Here is a 5,878-nt window from a genome sequence, read left to right as displayed (position 1 = left end):
TGAGCAGAGCTGAGCCTTTGGTTTGGAAACCTTGTAGCCACAGATGGCGAGGAAATTTAAGAGTGCTTGGGTACCTTGATGGCACAAGGTTTCTGAAAACTAAAAAGTAAATCATCCACGTACCAAAGGACAAGAGTGTCCAGGTATGAGAACTGGCTCAAATCTTGGGCTAATGCCTGGCCAAATAGATGGCGGCTATCCCCGAACCCTTGGGGTAAAACACTTCAGGTGAATTGAGACGTTGGGTTCGAAGGATCTTCAAAGGCAAACAAGAATTGAGAGTCAAGATGTGCAAGGATGCAGAAAAAGGCATCCTTAAGGTCCAGGACTGTAAACCCCTGTGCTTCTTCTGGTATTTGGGAAAGCAGAGTATATGGGTTCTCAGTGGTCTCAGTGTTTTCAGGTCATGCCCTTGTTTACACTGATAACAAGGTAGTATTGGAGTGTTATGGGGTCCTGGAGAAGACCTTCAATGATCAATTATAGGTTTTAAATTTACCCTGGCTTTTAAAGGAACAGGACACACTGTTTTTTACAATTTCTATCTTTCTCTTTCTTTCTCTCTTTGACTCCCTCTTTGTCTCTCTGCCTCTTTCTCCTCTCTGTCTCTGTCTCTCTCCTCTCTGTCTCTCTCCTCTCTATGTCTCTCTCTCTCTGTCTCTTTCTCTTTCTCTTAGCCATTTACAAACTTGGGACCTTGGCAAGGGTGGTGGGGAATGGGTCCCACATAACTGCCCAATTTGAGAGCTGTGTGCCTAAATCGGAGGGACACCAGGGACAAGACTCCCTGGGTTTATAGCCTAGGTGCCTAGGGACGCAGTGTAGAGCTTCCTTAGATCCCTTTGGAGATACAACTTGCTAGAGGAAATGAAAGTCTGAACCATTAGTACCTAGGAGGCAGGGATCGGAGGAAGTAGATTCAGTGGTAAGGAGAATTTTGGGGCTACGCTTTCAAGAAAGTTGTGGTCGGGACCCAGGAGGTATGGGTCAGAAGGAAAGGTAGGGGCCCACACACGGGCGACTGTTGAGTAGAGACTTCTGGCTGCGCCATGATCTCAACTGGCTAATGCCGGGAGTTCAGGACGACAGCTTCCTGCCTCTAGTCAGCCCTTGGCTTCCCCAGGAGAACTGAAAGCAGAAGCTGGTTCTAGGCAGATGAACGCTCCCAACCCAGGAGGGTTGGGGATTGTTAGAAAGCCCTTCCCCAGACAGCCTCACACCTGAGTCTTAAGTCCGATGGCGACGCTAATCGTTTTTAACTGACTGACAGGTGCCTGGTATTTTCCATCAATTCTAAGGAAGGATAGGATAGAATATCAAGCAAAAGTGGTCCAATATTACTTACTGCTTTAGAAGTACCTTCGTGGTTGCCAAATGTTGCTGGGAGCCCTTGTTCCCAGAGCTCCAATGGTGGCGGGCCGCTTCCAAGATGGTGGCAAGTCTTGTGTTCTCTGACCTGGGGTTCTTGACCTTATGGATTCCAAGGAGTGGAATCTTGGGCCATGCCGTGAGTGTTATAGCTCTATTAGAAGCCGTGTGTCACAGAAGAGAACTGTGGAACCCAGTGACTAGTGTTCAGCTCTATTAGGAAGAACCCAGGCACTTAGCCATGCAGAAACAATGGCAAGCCTTTAGCCTGATTGGGAGCGGCAATGGGTGCCTCGCTGGATCAGGAGCACAGCGGACACCCTGACAGATCCAGAGGGATGGAAATCAGTGGTGGGTCTGCAACGGTGGCAAACAACAGTGGTGGACGGCGAGCGAAAGCTCGGCTTGAGCCGGTTGAGCCGAAACAAACACGGACAAGAAGAGTGTGCAGTTGCAAGATTTAATAGAGTGAAAACAGAGCTCCCATACAAAGGGAAGTGAACCAAAGAGGGTAGCCTGGAGTAAGTCTACTTTTAAAACAGTCAGTGGCACAAGCTTTGGGCCAAGCAAACTCTTCATACTGGAAGCTATTTGTTCCACTATGGCCAAAGACGGGCTTCCCATGTCACTCCCTTTTCTGCATTGGATGTAAAGATAGGCACTGGGGTGGGGAGGGTAGGTGGCACAAGGTCTTTGCCATCAGCCAGCAACTCTTGAAGTCCCCTGGAAGGACTTGCTTTGTCTCTTGGTGCCAATGGATGACATATTTTGCTTTGGGGCTGCTGACTAAGAAACTAATTTTGGGGCTAAGAAACTAATTTCCTGCCTTGTTGAATGCAGAACCCCGAGGCAACTTCACCTTTGATGACTGAGTTAAACTCTCGAATAGGCTGAATAATCATTAGGATTTAAATTAAGGATTAAACACTCCACAAGGCTCCCAGTGTGAGTGCACTCTGAGTACATGCGGCTTCCATGGATGTCAGTGTGGCAGTGAAGAATGTGATCTCAGAGTCCCTGGAGGCTCAGCTTGGGCTGGTAAACATGGATTCAGTCTCTGAACTTGTAATGCAAAATCCCTGCTCCTCTTATCATAAAATCCAGGCACTCCTACAGTACCAATTAGCTCAAAGGAGGCTTTGCAAATATTTGAAAAGTCAAATCTCTACCTTGAATACATCCAAGGTTGGCCTGCTGTTAACAATAGTACTCATCGTGCTATAGTTCTGGTTTCAACTTTGCTACTAACTTGCTGTGTGACCTTGGGCCAGTCAATCAGCTTTTCTGGAGCTTCTAAGATGAGACAGCTGGGTATGAGGGTTGGTGCTGCTCAAATTTTGATGATTCTACTTTAGGCAGGGACTTCAAAGTTCCCACTTTCTTGTTGTGTCTGTTCTCATGAAGTACCCTTAACCTTCAATGCCCCCATCTACCCAACGATTATATAAGATATACACACAGAATGTCAAGAAATCTCATCTTTTGATCTTCTGCGACGTGGTAAAGCACTTTAGAAAATAAAAAATATGCCACAACCTCTAACCTTTGGCAATTGTATTCTGTAGGATGCTAGTTCCCTAACATTTAATGAATCATTGGAAAAAAAGATGTTTGAATTTCCAAAAGTTTGGTTAATACTACATACTATATCACTGTCTTAAAAATGTATAATGCATACTAGTTTTGTGCCCTGAGAAGCTGTTTAGCCAGGATTTTAACCTTCCAAACTATTCTATCACTGTGATCGTCTTTGTCTGTTTGGCTTATAATTTCCTTGCCACCCCTGCTACCCCCAGCAACAGTTGATTAGATTAGAGATGAGTATCTCACCCAAACCGGGCCAGTCAGCCGTAGTGGTGGACAATGTGCAGTGGTCCACAATGTGCAGTGAAGCAATAGAGAACTTCAGTCTGAAAAACAGAGCAGATGAGCAAAGAGGAACAAAAGTTAAAGAGTATCTGCATGGCATCCCCAATCCAGTTCACTCCTCAGGTCAGCTGCCTGTGGGTTCCTGAGATACTTCTGTATCCTTATAATAAATTCTTTTCTGCCCAAGCCACCGTGAGTAATTTCTGTAACTTACAATGGGAAAAATTTTCTTTTCTCTTTTCTTTTCTTTTTTCTTTCTTTCTTGGCAGAGTCTCACTCCATTGCCCAGGCTGGAGTGCAATGGCACAGTCTTGGCTCACTGCAACCTCCACCTCCCGGGTTCAAGTAATTCTTCTGCCTCAGCCTCCCAAGTAGCTGGGATTACAGGCATGTGCCACCATACCTGGCTAATTTTTGTATTTTTTAGTAGAGACGGGGTTTCCCCATGTTGGCCAGGCTGGTCTTGAACTCCTGACCTCAGGTGATCCGCCCACCTTGGCCTCCCAAATTCCTGGGGTTACAGGCATGAGCCACCGCACCTGGCCCTTTCTTTCTTTTTTGGCATGTTTAATAGCATTTCCTTGAGCTTGCAGAATAGTTAACAATAATTTAGTCTAGCATCTCCTGGGAGCTGGGACAGGCTAAGCTGGGGAGTGCTCTAGCACTAAGACCAGAATTATGGCAGAACTGTGGCAATTAGCTTGGTGGTTTTTGGAAAGTAGGTAAGTGTGGTTTAGGAACAAGTCATCTCTCAGGGCAAGTGGAAGAAGCCTAAATAAGCAGAATTGTGTCCAGGACAAGGGAGTGGCCACTGTGACATGCAAGTTGTTACTCTTTGGAAAGACAACAGTGGCTCAAAAGTGTACTAATTGTGTGTGTGTGTGTGTGTTTAATTTTATAATGCCCTGACATCTTGGGTGCATTGCTGACTGGAGAGAAGCTGACCTGCACAGGGTTAGTTAATTCCTGGAAATTGTAAATGGCTTATCTCTGAGCCTGCCTTTCAAATGCTTACCACTGATCCATAGCCACACCCCAGCCACCTTCTTCACTGAACTCTCATGTACCAAGCCAATATTTCCCTGCCCTACATCAACCCAGGGCCAGGGACCAGATACCTAGGGGCAGCCTTATGTCCAGATTTATTCAAACTGGCCAATCTGAAGCTGTTTACCCTGCCCTGGGTTTCCCACAGAAACCCCAGTAACAGCTGTGGCCATGCCTTCCCCTGCCTCCTCGCTCCTCAGTGACTCTCATGTTTCCCCACATGACCCTGCACAGTGTGCTATGTCTCATTTCCAGGGAAGCTGTAACACTAAACTTTTCCTTCAAAGGCATTGACCGCTCCGTGTTTCCACTCACTTTATAAATTAAGTGAGGCACATATTAAAAAGCATCAGAGGGAAGGAGACAACCTATGGGCTATATCACTCATCATTTCATTAAAATCTTAAAGAGTAGGAAAATAGTCTTTTTAAAACAAAGGAAATCAAAGCTCGGAAAAGTCAGATGACGTGCCTTCAGGTCAAATAGATGGCCCCAGTGGAGACAGATTCGAAATCATGCCATCTGATGCTGAAGCACATACTCTTAATTACAGCGAAGACAGAGGGACCTGGATCCACTCTGTGCTAGGGGCTGAGCACACAGTAGTGGCTATGACAGGTATCATTTCTGTCTTTATGGAGTTTATATTTATTTTAGTTAGGAGACAGATGTGGATAAAATGATTCTACAAATAAATGTATACTTTGAAACCAAGGAAATGCTAAAAGTACAAAGTAGCCAAGGAGTTAATTAAGAGATTATTTTCAATTTGCAAATAGCCTGAGGTTGGAGGAAGGTAGAAAATGTCATTAAGTGAATGAATGGAGATCATTGGGGGTGATTTTAAAAGTAAAAAAGCAAAAATGGGTAAATTTAATATATTATATGTAACCCAATATATCCAAAATGTCACCATTTTGACATGTAATCAATATAAAATATTATTAACAAGATATTTCGCATTCTTTTCACAATAAGCCTTTGAAATACAGAGTGTATTTTATACTTACAGCTCATCTCAATTCAGACTAACTACGTTGCAGGGGCTCAATAGTCACATTTGACCAGTGACTACAATACTTCATATGGAACAACATAGATGATTTAGGTTCAAAATACTAGCTTGATAGCTAGATTCCCACTGCCCTTTGGAGATACAATGCTGGCATCTGTTGTTGCTAATATGAAATATTATGTCAGTGTGATTGTCATTCCTTTATAGGTAGCTTTTTTCCCCCTTTGGTTGGTTGCTTTTTATTTCTTTTTTCTTATACTTTAAGTTCTAGGGTACATGTGCACAATGTGTAGATTTGTCACATATGTATACATGTGCCATGTTGGTGTGCTGCACCCGTTAACTCGTCATTTACATTAGGTATATCTCCCAATGCCATCCTTCCCCCCAGCCCCCAAGAACAGGACCCGGTGTGTAATGATCCCCTTCCTGTGTCCAAGTGATCTCATTGTTCAATTTTCACCTGTGAGTGATAACATGTGGTGTTTGGTTTTCTGTTCTTGCGATAGTTTGCTGAGAATGATGGTTTCCAGCTACATCCATGTCCCTACAAAGGACACAAACTCATCCTTTTTTATG

This window comes from Mandrillus leucophaeus, unplaced genomic scaffold (assembly GCF_000951045.1).
Source record: "Mandrillus leucophaeus isolate KB7577 unplaced genomic scaffold, Mleu.le_1.0 Scaffold193, whole genome shotgun sequence".
Lineage (NCBI taxonomy): Eukaryota > Metazoa > Chordata > Mammalia > Primates > Cercopithecidae > Mandrillus > Mandrillus leucophaeus.
This window is presented reverse-complemented; position numbering follows the sequence as displayed.